The sequence below is a fragment of the Orcinus orca genome, chromosome 7 (assembly GCF_937001465.1).
Source record: "Orcinus orca chromosome 7, mOrcOrc1.1, whole genome shotgun sequence".
Taxonomy (NCBI): domain Eukaryota; kingdom Metazoa; phylum Chordata; class Mammalia; order Artiodactyla; family Delphinidae; genus Orcinus; species Orcinus orca.
Genome location: NC_064565.1, coordinates 59,780,119 through 59,793,926, shown reverse-complemented (window position 1 = coordinate 59,793,926; position 13,808 = coordinate 59,780,119). Strand labels below are relative to the sequence as shown.

At 37.4% G+C, this 13,808-nt stretch overlaps 2 pseudogenes; both read left to right on the top strand.

The window, feature by feature from the left end:
• Positions 1 to 7,245: 7,245 nt before the first annotated feature.
• On the top strand, positions 7,246 to 9,356 carry LOC125960281 (structural maintenance of chromosomes protein 6-like; annotated as a pseudogene).
• Positions 9,182 to 13,414, top strand: LOC101278224 (structural maintenance of chromosomes protein 6-like; annotated as a pseudogene).
• The last annotated feature ends 394 nt before the right edge of the window (positions 13,415 to 13,808 follow it).

Below are 13,808 nucleotides of genomic sequence, written 5' to 3'. Positions count from 1 at the left end.
AAATAAATAAATAAATAAAAGACTAAGCCATTTGCTATACAGAAAAAAATTAGTTCAATGTTCTAAGAGTCTATTATGTGCCAGGACCTTGGGACCACATCTGTGAACCAAAAAAACAAAAACAAAACAAAACCAAAACCAGTCCAGTGCCCTTTTAAAGTTTACATCCTAGCTTACATCCTAGTGACTAGGATTGAGGGAGTGCAGGTTTCGCCTAAAGAGTGAAATATGTTATGTTAATTTCCAGGTTCCTGCCAAATACCTGGAGAGAGGTCAGTCTCTCGGATGAAAGCCAGGGTTAGTGCTGTAAGGCAGTCCCAAGCAGACAATGTCATATTCAAAGATATAGATCCTTGAGTTTTATATTGGAGTCCAGCTCCCATCTGGCAGGTCACAAGACAGCACCCTCCATGTGGGTACAGAGTAGAGACCAGAGAGTGAGGAATCTGGGCCAGGTCGCTAGTAAGTTATACCCATCCTTTTGGGCTCAGGCCTTCTCACAGAATGTGATAGGGACAAGGCTTGTGAACTCAGAAGGTAGGTAGGATCATTATTGTATAAACTCAGGTGATTTTTTTTTTCTTGCTTTCTTTCCACAGTTTTAATTTAATTTATTTATTTATTTGTTGGCTGCATTGGGTCTTCATTGCTGTGCACGGGCTTTCTCTAGTTGCGGCGAGTGGGGGCTACTCTTTGTTGTGGTGTGCGGGCTTCTCATTGCGGTGGCTTCTCTTGTTGCAGAGCATGGGCTCTAGGTGCACAGGCTTCAGTAGTTGTGGCACTCGGGCTCACTAGTTGTGGCACGCAGGCTCAGTAGTTGTGGCACACGGGCTTCGTTGCTCCGTGGCATGTGGGATCTTCCCGGACTGGGGCACGAACCCACGTCCCCTGCATCGGCAGGTAGACTCTTAACCACTGCGCCACCACGGAAACCCCCACCATAGTGTTTTAATCAAAACTTTGTATTTATACAACCGGGTACAATGATAATTGTGTTGTGAACATAGGTTTATGGACATAAATATTCTTTTACATCCTTTGTAATATATTCTAATGTGTAGATATACCATAAAATTTTAACCATTTCTGTACTGTTAGACAGGTCATAGTCTATTCTTTATCGTTATAAATAACACTGCAGTGAAAATCTATGTAGTTAATTTTTGGCACATATTCTATGATGACTTTATACTGTGTCAAGTAATCTGGACTTACATTTCCCAGAACCCCCTGCCCTTCATGGTTCTGAGTTAATGAGAGCCATAAATTTTTTTTGCATGAGATTTAGATAGTGGAAATGAAGCAGCAGTCATACTTATACCTGGAAGACTGGTGTAGGGTCAGGCACTGTCAGAGCTCATGTACATCATCGTGGATCATCTTGTTAGAGGGGCCAGCAGCCAGGCCTGTGGCAACTCCAGCTAGTTCTTCATGGGATAGTACCTGGGCCTCACAGATCCAGCTCCCACCAGATCTCCTCTTTCAACCTCTCCAAATCTTGGCCCAGGCACATGTGCAGCCCTGTGGTGAAGTGCACTCGATCTTCTAGAAGTCTTCCACATCACTGAAGTTGGATGTTTGGAAGCAGTGAGAGGCAGGTGCAAGTTCTGGTTCCATCCTTTTGATTTTAGCTCATCCTGTGGGTTCCAGTTTGTCCCCACTCTCTCCTACTTTACATGCATCTTCCTGTCCTAATTGCTGCCCTGCCGACTTCAGGCTTGGCACCAGGTGAAGAGCCGCAGTCTTGCACAGACTGCACAACCAGCTTCCACAACTGTATAAGGTCTAATCTCTATACAGATCTCACTATGTCACTCATAAGTGGTTCTGCTTCTCTGATCAAACCCTAATTGACACTCATTCATAACTATTTCTTTTGGATAAATTCCTAGAAGTGCAAAAGCTGGGTGGACATAGTTCTTTTTATGTTCCTTAAATATTTTTTTGGTTCATGTTTTTTATTTAGTGAAATCTTTTTTGGAAAAATTCTAGCTTGTTTCTACTTTATTGGGAAGACTCAAAATAAGGTATTTTTGTCCACACTTGCACCAGAACTTTAATGGCAGAGCACTGGACCAGTGGGCTACAGTGCCCATGGCAGTAGCAAGAATCCAGAGGAGGTGAAATTCAGAAGAAGGTGGCCAGACCCACTTGCTCAATCACCTCCTGATGACACCCCAAGGTGACAAAACCTTTAAGATTCTCTTTTTCGTTAAAGACATGACAATTTCCTTTATGGTTTATCTTCTTAGGCTGGAGTCCTGTCTCTGAATCCTTAACCATTGGTAGACTTTGCCTGTTCCAACTGTCTCCATATACCTATTTGGACAACCATTTATTTATTTTTCCTGCATTACCAATATCTATGTTTGGTCCACCTGCTGGGACATACTATCGATGCAAATGGTATCATCTAGGTTTATGCAGTGCATGATCTGAACAGCTATATTCATGAGTTTTACGTTATCCCAGGTTGCATCTGCCTGTTGCTGACTTGATCTTTCTGTAGTTTGTGGCCATAGCTTTTGGATAACATGTTCTGTCTGCTGGCTGGACATCCACCCATAGCTGTCATCAGGTCAGTTCCCTCAGTGTTTCCCCAGCTAGAAAGGCAGATTTAACTCTAGGAATCAGCAACTATAAAAATCAGTGCATCCCAGACCATCGTGGACCAGGCCACTCCAGGTCCAGCTGTGTTCCAAGCTGCAACAAACTTAGCTCCTAGAAGCTCCTCCAAACCCATCTCTTAGGTAATAAATTTGCATTTGAGGTACATCAAGACGATTACTTAAGTCTAAAGTGCTAAAACAAGATTCTAGTAATTTCCTGGCTCCCCTCCTGTGACATCATAAAGGCTTTCCTTGCTTATGTACAGAGTCATAAAAGCCACTGGGTTTGAGGACTTTGATTTGGGCAATCTCCACTATAACAGCAATTTCTGGCAAAGACAGTACCTGCCAACGATGAAATGAGTATGGTATTTCTTTTTCATGTTTCTCATGTTTGCTCTGACTCAAATTTTGCCCATATCTGTCTGTGTGGGAACAGTCTTTATTGGGGGGGGCAATTAGGTACTAATAATTTTCTTTTAATTTGCATGATTCACCCAGGCTAAACTCATGGGAAGGTGTTTTATGGAAATATATAAGGATCTGGAAGTCCAGCCTTAGCTCTCTAGTTTGACATAGACATTAAAACTGAGAAGAATAACTCCATTTACTCTGTCCCTCAGTAGTTTTCCAAGATTAAACTTAGAACACTATACATTGATTCTAGAGTGGTATGGTTTGGAGGGCAAGGATATTTGCCATCAAACTTAAATTTTTGGTGGGAACCTTTTAAGTGATGCTTCTCTGTAAGCAGTAGAATGACTATTATAGTTATTCAGAATGTCCTCTTTATTACTAAAATCTAGCTCCAAAGAATGAGGGGCTATTTTCTTTGGATGGTCTCCATCACTTGCATCTTTCATACATCAAAAGTGAAACTTAGAACAGAATGATAATTATACTAATATCCGGGAAGCAGACTTAATCAGAAAGTTTTGTACATTTGAGCTGCTTTTATCTGTTGGGCAAGCCACAGTCTTTCTGTGCCTCACTTTTTATCTAGGATGAAGTAGGGGAATAAACCAGGTATTCTTTGCAATTCCTCCAATCTTAAAATAACTTCATCTTTAAAAAATGGTATTTACCCATGGCCCAAATGTTTAAAATGTCTGTTAGTGTTTTCCAAGGGCAAGTGCTAAGGAGTACATATATTGCAAAGTCAATAATTTTAGATTAACTGTCAGATTTTTTAACCATAGTGTTAAGGCTATATGCTTAGTTTGGATATACTCTACAGGAGAATTGTTAAATGCTTGTGCAGTTTAATTAAATATAATTTAATCAGTGGCTCAAAAATAGGAAGTATAAGAATATATTCTACTGGTCAAATACACATAAATTATCAAGTCGCCAGAGACACCAAAAGTCTTTGAAGTAATGTGAGAGTGTGAACTTGCTTTACTTTGAAGATACTCTGCATTAGATATGCTAGCGTCCTAAATCAGAAAAACTGGATGACATGAAAATCCTTTTCCCTTGTTTGCTTCCAAAGGAATTTACTACTTTGGAAGAACAGAGTTCTTTGAAAGTAAGAACAGAGTTCAGTTTCAATTAACAGTGTACTAAGTTAATGATTAGTGTTTATATTTTTAAGTTTCAGCTATATTAAAGTTTGTGAATGCCGAAGAAGCTGGGCTAATATTATATCATAAAAATGTCATTGAAAGTGCAATTAGCTTTAAGTGCAGAGGAAATAAGATAACGGAATCTGTTGCCCATTTTAGCTGTGGACCTTCAATTCCATGACGTCTAATCTATTAAAGGACTTCAGATTTGCATACTTATTTAAATTAATTTACAAATTCACAAATTAATTAAGTAGATTAAAATTTCAGCAGTAATAAATCTTTGTAAAGCTTGGTTCTTCATAGAGAAAGAAAAACAAGATAATCTTTCATATGTAAAGAATAACGCTTGGGGCAGTTCAGACTTGCTTTATGGTACAGCACTGAACAGTTTTGCTTAATATTCCCCGCGTACTTACAAAGTTCTACTTTTTCTCCAAACCCCATAAAATCTTCTTTTTAATGAGTTCAGTAAAATATCTAAATTGCAACACTGCATCTATATACTTTGTCAAAGAACATTGTAGTATATTTCCTTAAAGTTGCATAAAGCAAATATTCTATGTACATTTCAGTACAAGACCTTGCAAACTTTTGGATTCTTAAAAACTACCTGGAAAACGCAACAGAAAAAAAAAAGGCAAAGACTAGGAACATTATAGTTCCAAGAAAAGGAAACACAAATTTCTCTTAGATGTATAAAAAGGCACTCAATCTCACCAACAGTAAAAGATACAAATTGAAATTATGAGATATTATTTTCAACTATCAGATGGATAAGTATAAAAGGTTTACAATGCATTTGATGAGAATGTGGAAATATAGGCATGCTCCTACATTTCTGGAGTTTAAATTGATACAAACTCTATGCTGGGGGTTGAGGGAGGGTACAGGATCTAGTAGGTCTATCTCTAGGAATTTATAATACAGATATACTCAGGTGTGAAATGACACTGCAGTATTGTAAAAATAAATAATTGGATAGAATATAAAGGTCCACCATTGGGGACTGGTTAAATAAATTTCATACAATAGATCATTATGCAGCCTTTTAAAAGAATGAAAATGCTCTATATGTACTGACCTGAACCAATATGCAAAATATATTGTGAAGGATTTCCAAATGGTGTGGTGACTGATTAGGTTCACAGAGGCGCCCTTCTGCTAAGGAACAACTAGACCTTGGATAGGACCTGTCTCTTTGAGGCATTGTTGGTCTCTCAAGAGATAGGGGAGGTCTCTGAAGGCCCTCTCACTCCAAAAATCAAAATAAAACCAGAGTTGTTCTGAGGTAAATGAGGATAGTGGTAACACTGCTATCAGGATACTGAGGCTTTGGCCAACACAAGGTTGGGAAGGATGAACTGAGCCAAGACCCTGAAGTGATCCCAGAATGATGGCTTCTTTGGCTACACAAAAATCAGTTACAGATAGATTAAAGCCTAGATAAGAAAGGCAAAACTATAATGCTCTTAGAAAAGAATCGAGGAGAGTATCTTCATAGCCCCAGGACAGTAAAGAATTTATAAAAGAAGATGCAAACAGTAACAACTATAAAATAAAGATTGATAAATTTAACCACATTAAAATTAAGAACTTCTGTTCCTCAAAAGACTCCATTATTATTAGGTATTAGAGGAAAAAGAAAAAATAAGAGAAGGTATTTGCAATACATATAAGCAGCAAAGCCTAGTAAGCATTACTATTACAAACTGATAGCACAAATCAAACAGAAAAATGGGTAAGACTTTAACAGGTACTATACAAAAGGTGATATCCAAATGATCAATAAACAGACATCCTCCTTAGTAATTAGGGAAGTACACATTAAAACTAAAATGGGATACACACCTATCAGATTGGGAAAAAAGTTAAAAGTCTGACAACATTAAGTGTTGGAGAGAAAAATGGAACAACAGGAACATCCAAACAATGCTGGTGAGATTGTTAACTGGTATACTCTTCCTGAAAATATCATGTGGCATCCAATAAAGCTGAACATATATGTACCCCCGACCCAACAATTTAAATCCAAGATCTATACCTTAGAGAAATACATGCAGATGTGAATCTGGATGTATGTACAAGAATGTTCGCAGTAGTATTGTTATTAATTGGCCTAAACTGGAAATCACCCCAAAGCCCATCAACAGTAGAATGGGTAAGTAAATTTTGACACACCTGAACGTTATACAGTAATAAAAATCAACTGAAATGCAACAAAAGGAACAAGCTGGAGATACATAAATGAATCTTATATACCTAGTGTTGAGTAAAAAAGCAGAACACAGAAGAGTATATACAATGTGATTATATACTTAAAGTTCAACAAGAGGCAAAAGTAAGCCCTTTTGTTTCGCAATGCACACAGAGGTAGTACATTTATAAAGAAAAGCAAGGAAATTAATCAGGATAATGGTTACATCCTGGGGAGAGATACAATTGTGATCAGAAAGGCACACACATGTGGTTTCTCGAGTGCTAATAATATTCTATATCTTGACCTGGAGGATGGGTTTTGTTGTTTTGTGGTTATTTTTTGAATTATGTTTTTTTCCACGATGCATGTTATACTTCACAGTTTAATCTTTCAAAAAAGGAAGTAAAGGAAATCGCTACTAAGATAAACAAGCCACAAGAGAGTGCCAGGAATGAACAGGCAAATTCTAGGGGAAAGTAGAACTTTTCAAGTGTAAATGGAAAATTAAGCAAAACTGACCAAATGCTGAACCACACAGCAAGTCTCAACAAGTTTCAAAGAACTGAAATGATACTGAGCATATTCTCTGACCACAGTGGAATTAAGCTAGAAATAAATAAAATTTTAAGTAGAAAATTCACACATTTGTAAATTAAGAAATACATTTCTACATAGTGCATTGTTCAAACATTGAAATCATTAAGGATATTAGAAAATATTTTAAGCGGATTAACACTTGAAAGTACAACCTGTCACAGGTTGGGAGATGCAGTAAAAGCCATGCTGAGAGGGAAATTTACAGCATATAAAATGCACATATTAGGAAAGAAGGAAGACGGAAAAACTTATGATCTAAAAATATGTCTCATGAAATTAGAAAAACAGCAGAGGCAGGTGCAGAGCACCGGGCAGCAGGCACGCGGTTCCAGGGGGCCAATGGCGGCCAGGCGAGGCCAGGACGCTCCCAGAGTAGCCTTAGCATAGGGTTGCACCGCGACAGTCCCACTGATTGGTTCCTTGAGGAGACTTCGTCTTGTTTGAGACCTGATGGCCAAAAGAGAGGAAGAAAACTTCTCTCCTAAAAATGCCAAAAGACTGAGACAAGAGCTGGAGGATTCTGATAAAGTGAGGAAGATGAATGTACAGTTTCTTTCACTAATGATACTTCTACTTTGCAGGAGAAGTTGGGATAATTGAGAGTATTCAGCTAAGAAACTTCATGTGTCATTCCATGCTTACACCCTTTAAATTTGGTTCTAATATCAACTTTGTTGCTGGCAACAATGGAACTCAGCAGCTGTCTCAATAACATTAAGGAACAGTGGAGATGATGCCTATAAAACAAATGCGTATGGTGACTCTACAGCTGTGCGACGTCTCATCAGCATGGACGGAAGTTGATCTTATAAACTAAAAAGTGAAATGGAAACGTGGTTTCTACTAGGAAAGAAGAGCTAATTGCAGTTAATCCTAGCTTACATCCTAGTGACTAGGATTGTTAATCCAGTTTCTGTTTTAACACAAGAGATGAGCAACCAGTTATAGCTGTCTAAAATTGAGGGAGACAAATACAAATTCTTCATGAAAGCAACCCCACTTGTACAGATGAAGGAAGATTATTTATACATTATGGAAACAAAGAACAAAGGAGTAGATAAATCAAGGAAGAGTAATTTACTGAACTAAAGTGCCAGTGTTTAGAGAAAGAAGACGTTTACAAAGTATTGCTAGTGTAAGTACAATGAAGGCTAATTTAACGTACTTGAAATGTGAAATGCCTTGGGCAGTGGTCAATGAAACTGAAAAACAACAGAGTGCTATCAGAGATAATATAAAAATTGGAGAAGATCGTGCTGCTAGACTTGACAGGAAAATGGAAAAACAGCAGGTCAGACTTAATGAAGCAGAAAAAATACAAGGATATTCAAGATAAAATAGAAAAGATTAGTCAAGAGACAACTGCCTGAACACCAAAACGTATGGTATTGAAAGGAGATGTTACTCCTAAGAAAAGGGCCTATAATGAAGCTGAAGTTTTATATAACCATTCCCTAAATGCATATTGAACATTAAAGAAAGATGATGAGTAGCTTTGCAAAAGAATTGAAGAACTAAAAAAAAAAAGTACTAATCAACCTTTGGAACTGGAGCAGCTGAAAAGGCAAAAAAATTATCTTAGTTAAAAGAGAGTGTAGGGCTTCCCTGGTGGCACAGTGGTTGAGAGTCCGCCTGCCGATGCAGGGGACGCCGGTTCGTGCCGCAGTCTGGGAAGATCCCACATGCCGCGGAGCGGCTGGGCCAGTGAGCCATGGCCCCTGGGCCTGTGCGTCCGGAGCCTGTGCTCCGCAACAGGAGAGGCCACAACAGTAAGAGGCTCGCGTACCGCAAAAAAAAAAAAAAAAAAAAAGAGAGGGTAACCTAGTGTAACCTAGAGATTGTCATACTGAGTGTAGTAAGTCAGACAAAGACAAATATCATATGCTATCACTTATATGTGAAATCTAAAAAATGGTACAAGTGAACTTATTTGCGAAACAGAAATAGTCACAGGTGTAGAAAACAAACTTATGCTTACTGGGGGGGAAGGGGGGAGGGATAAATTGGGAGATTGGGATTGATACATAAAATAGATAACTAATAAGGACCTACTATATAGCACAGAGAACACTTCTCAAGACTCTGTAATGATCTATATGGGAAAAGAATCTAAAAAAGAGTGGATATATGTATAACTGATTCACTTTGCTGTACAGCAGAAACACAACATTTTAAATCAACTATAATCAAATAAAAATTATATATATTAAAAAGGAGAGAGTGTAAAGGCCTTACAGGATCAAGAAAGTTCAATCAAGAGATTGAACAGTTTTAGCCATAGAAAAGAACAAAGAGGAACATACCAGAATTGAGAGAAGAATTAGATGTGAAGTATATGCTGAACTATAATCAGCAACAACTGAAAGAACTGAAAGTAATACTGATCGACTAAAAGGATTTGACCCTCATGGTCCAACTCTTCTCAAAGCCAGAGATGATGCTTATAGATGTGGACATTTTACCTATAAACCCATAGGCTCTTCAGGAGCTTGCATTCATCTTTGGGACCCTGAGCTTGCTCTGGCTACTGAACCTTGCTTAAAAGGACTTCTGCAAAGCTATTGTTGCCATAATCATGCTGATGAAAGAATGCTTCAGGCACTGATGAAAAGGTTTTATTCACCAAGCCACAGATAATATTTTCTGAGTTTTGGAATAAGATGTATGATGTTAGACACAGAGCTGCTTATCATCCAGTTTCCAACAGTTCTGACAGATTTAGAAATAGAAAATGCAGTTGTTGCAAACAGCCTAACTGACATGAGAGGCATAGAGACAGTGCTACTAGTCAAAAATAATTGTGTAGCTTGTGCAGTAATGCAGTCCCAAAGCTAGCCAAGAACTGTAGCTTTTACTGCTGATGGTGATCAGGTTTTTGTGGGACATTATTATTTATCTGAAAATATAAGACCTAAGTTTCTAAGCAGAGACATGGATTTATTTCAAACTGACTTGGAGAAGGAGGATGAAAATAAGTAAGCCCAGATATTAAATCTTCAGCAACATTTGTCTATCCTTGGAAAGGATATTAAACACAATGAAAATTTTCTTAGAAGGTGCCAACTACATTATAAAGAGTTAAGATAAAAATAAGAAAAAGTATTTCTAAAATGTGGGAACTTGAGAATATAGAAGAACTCCAGTCTGCAGATGTTCCAACTTTGGAAGATGAGCCTCAAGAAAATAAAATGAAAATGAAAATAGTTGAGAAAAATATGGAACAACAAAAAGAAAACATGGAGCATCTTAAAAGTCTGAAAATAGAAGCAGAAAACAAGTATGGTGATGCAATTAAACTGAAAATTAATCAGCTAGCAGATCCACTTAAGGATGAATCAAACCCTGATGATTCTGAAGTGGATAACCAAAAACAAGAGAAATGGAATTTTGAAGAAAAACAAAAGAACACTTGGATACTTTAACTAAAAAGAAACAAGAGCTAGATATGAAAGAAAAAGAACTAGAAGAGAAAATGTCACAAAAAAGGAAGATAAATCTGCCCAGAGCAGATAGAAGAAAAAAATTCTGCATCGATTCTAGATAAAGAAGTTAATAGATTAAGACAAAAGATATAGGCAGAACATGCTAGTCATGGAGATCAAGAGGAAATAATGGGGCAGTACTAAGAAGCAAGAGAAAGGTATCTTGATCTGGATAATAAAGTAAGGACTTTTGAAAGGTTTATTAAATTACTGGAGGAAATAAGAACCCATAGATATGAAACATATCAACAATTTAGAAGGTCTTTGACTTTACAATGCAAATTGTACTTTGACAACTTATTATCTCAGCCAGCCTATTTGTGGAAAAATGAATTTTGACCACAAGAATGAAACTGTTACTATATCAGTTCAGCCTGGAGAGAGAAACAAAGCTCCTTTCAATAACATGAGGGCCTTCTCCAGAGGTGAATGTTGTTGTTGGTGGTGGTGTTTTGTTTTTTCCATGGCCTACTTCATTCTTTCCCTGTGGTCCACTACTGAATCTCCTTTCAGATGCCTGGATGAGTTTGATGTCTACATGATATGGTTAACCAAAGAACTGCAATGAACATGAGACTCAAGACAGCAGACTCCCAATGTTTCAGTCAATTTATCTTGCTTACCCCTCAAAGCACAAGCTCACTTCTGTCAAGTGAACTGATTAGAATTCTTTGAATGTCTGATCCTGAAAGAGGACAAATCACATTGCCTTTTTAACCTGTGACTCAATAGCAAGAAGACCAAAGTTGATTTGTACCTTAAATGCTATGTCCTCATGTTGAAAGATTTGCAAAGGGAAAAAAATTCAGGATTATTTGATGAAATAAAATGAAACCAAAGATATTCTAAAAAAAAAAAAAAAGCTCCTTTATACATCTGACCACAATAAATTATGTAAATAAGCCTAGAAAACCAACTACAATCAGCAATTTAAAATTATTTTTACTTTACTTTGAGAAAATCAATTTCATAGTACTGGTTTTAAATCTTTTTGGTTTTTTTAACTGTCTACTTTTATAGATTTTTTTTCAGAAGTAAAATTTTGTACATACTTACATATCTGTTTAGTTTGGGTTCATTTCTATAATATTTTGTAAGAATTAAATGTTTGAGCATCTGGGAAAAAAAAGAAAGAAAAAGAGCAGAAATAAAACCCAAAGAAAGTGGAAGAAAGGAAAAAATAAAGATAAACGTAGAAATTCATGCAATAAAAACATACATATAATGGAGAAAATCAACACAGCTAAAAGATAGTTCTTTGAAAAAAGCTAAGGAACATAATAAACTTCTTGTGAGACTGATCAGGAAAAAAGAGAAAATATCTTACCTTACCACAGCCTGGATCAGCTGTGAACTGAACTTTCTGGCGTTTTACATGTGCTTACCATTATTACAAATTGTTTAGATATTAAAAGATCACAAAAGGATATTATAAGCAAACTTTATAATTTTGAAAAATTAGATGAAAGAGATTTCTAGCAAGATCCAATTCTCCAAAATTGACACAAGAAGAAAGAGAAAAACCAGATAATTCAGTAACTCGTAACTAAATTGAATCTATAATTTAAAGCCTTCTCAATGAAAGGAAGGGTTTGCTTCTATTATTAGTATTTTGTCTTTGTCATTGGTCACCTTTTCCTTCTTTACACGTCTAATAATCTTTTATTATATGACAGACTTTGTGTGTAAAAGAAGAAGGCTCCAGCTGGTATCTTCCATTAGTGAAGGGTCCCCCTTTCCTCAGTTAGACAGATAGACTGAAGGACAGATCACCTCAATCCAATCAGTGATTGAGTTGGGTCAGGGCTTTTAATTGAGAGTTTATAGTCTCTGATTCTTTAGCCCTGTAGTTGTGTCCTTCAGAGGTTTGAGCTTAGCTCTTTGCATACAACCCCATTGTTATGGGCTAAATTGTGTCCCCCATCCCCTCTCAGCTCCAAATTCACATGTTGAAGTCCTAACCCCCAGTAATCAGCATGTAACTGTATTTGGAGATAGGGTCTTTAAAGAGGTAATTCAGTTAAAATGAGTTCATTAGGGAGGGGCCCTAATCCAATATGATGGATGTCCTTATAAGAAGAATTAGGACACAGACACATATATAGAAGGAAGACCATGTGAAGACACAGGGAGACCACCATAACCCAAAAGCCAAGGAAATAGGCGTCAGAAAAAACCAACCCTGCTGACACTTTGATCTTGGACATATAGCTTCAGGAATTGTGAGAAAATAAACTTTTCTAGGCTACCCAGTCTGTGGTACTCTGTTATGGCAGCCCTAGCAAGCTTATTCACCCATGTATGTATACCTGAGGGACAGACTAGTTGTGAATTTGTGAAAGCCTCCTTTCCCTAGAAGGATTTTTTTTCCCCAAGCACCACAAGACAATGGGAGATCACAATCTGCCTTTCTGGCCAGCACCCAGCCTCACATCACCCTCAGGAAATGTCTCATGGGGAAAACCAGCCTTGCATTTGGGCTCTTCCAGTTTCTAATAGGTCACACCAGCTCTGTGTGATTGTCAAAAATTCTTCTGGCTTCTTTTTCTTCTAGTACAGTCTCCCTGTTTAAGTCAAGCCCACCAGGGAAGAAAACAATCATTAGCTTACCTAGGATGGGTTCTTACTGTTCTGGAATTTTAGTTCACCCATTCCTCTTTGTTCCACGACTCTCTGATATCTTTACAAATATAAATTTGCAATTTATCCATGTTATTTTCTAGTTGTTGCAACAAAAACATTGGAATACTGCAAATTAATATATCCTACCAAGAAGTTAATGAATCCAGCAAAATATAGAAGGATACATCACAACCAAGTTGAGTTTATTTCAGGAATATGATTGTTTCAACATATAAAAATTAATCAGTGCAATTCACCACAGTAACAGAAGAAATGAGGAAAAATCATGATTATCTTAATGATGTAAGCATTGATAAAATTCTACATGTAGTCATGAAAAAAAACTCTTAGCAAACTATAGATAGAAGGAAACATCTATAAATTGTTATAGGGTATCTACGGAAAACAAAACTACAGGAAACATGGTACTTAATGGTGAAATGTTAAAACTGTTCACTCTGAAATCAGGAACACACTGGAGATCCTAACCAATACAATAAGGCAAGAAAAATAGAAAACAGTGTTAAAGATAGAGGAAATAAAATTGAATTCTTGGGACTTCTCTGGTGGCTCAGTGGTTAAGAATCTGCCTGCCAACACAGGGGACACAGGTTCGAGCCCTGGTCCAGGAATATCCCACATACCATGGAGCAACTAAGCCCGTGCACCACAACTACTGAGCCTGCACTCTAGAGCCCACCTGCTGCAAACTACAGAGTCCATGCGCCTAGAG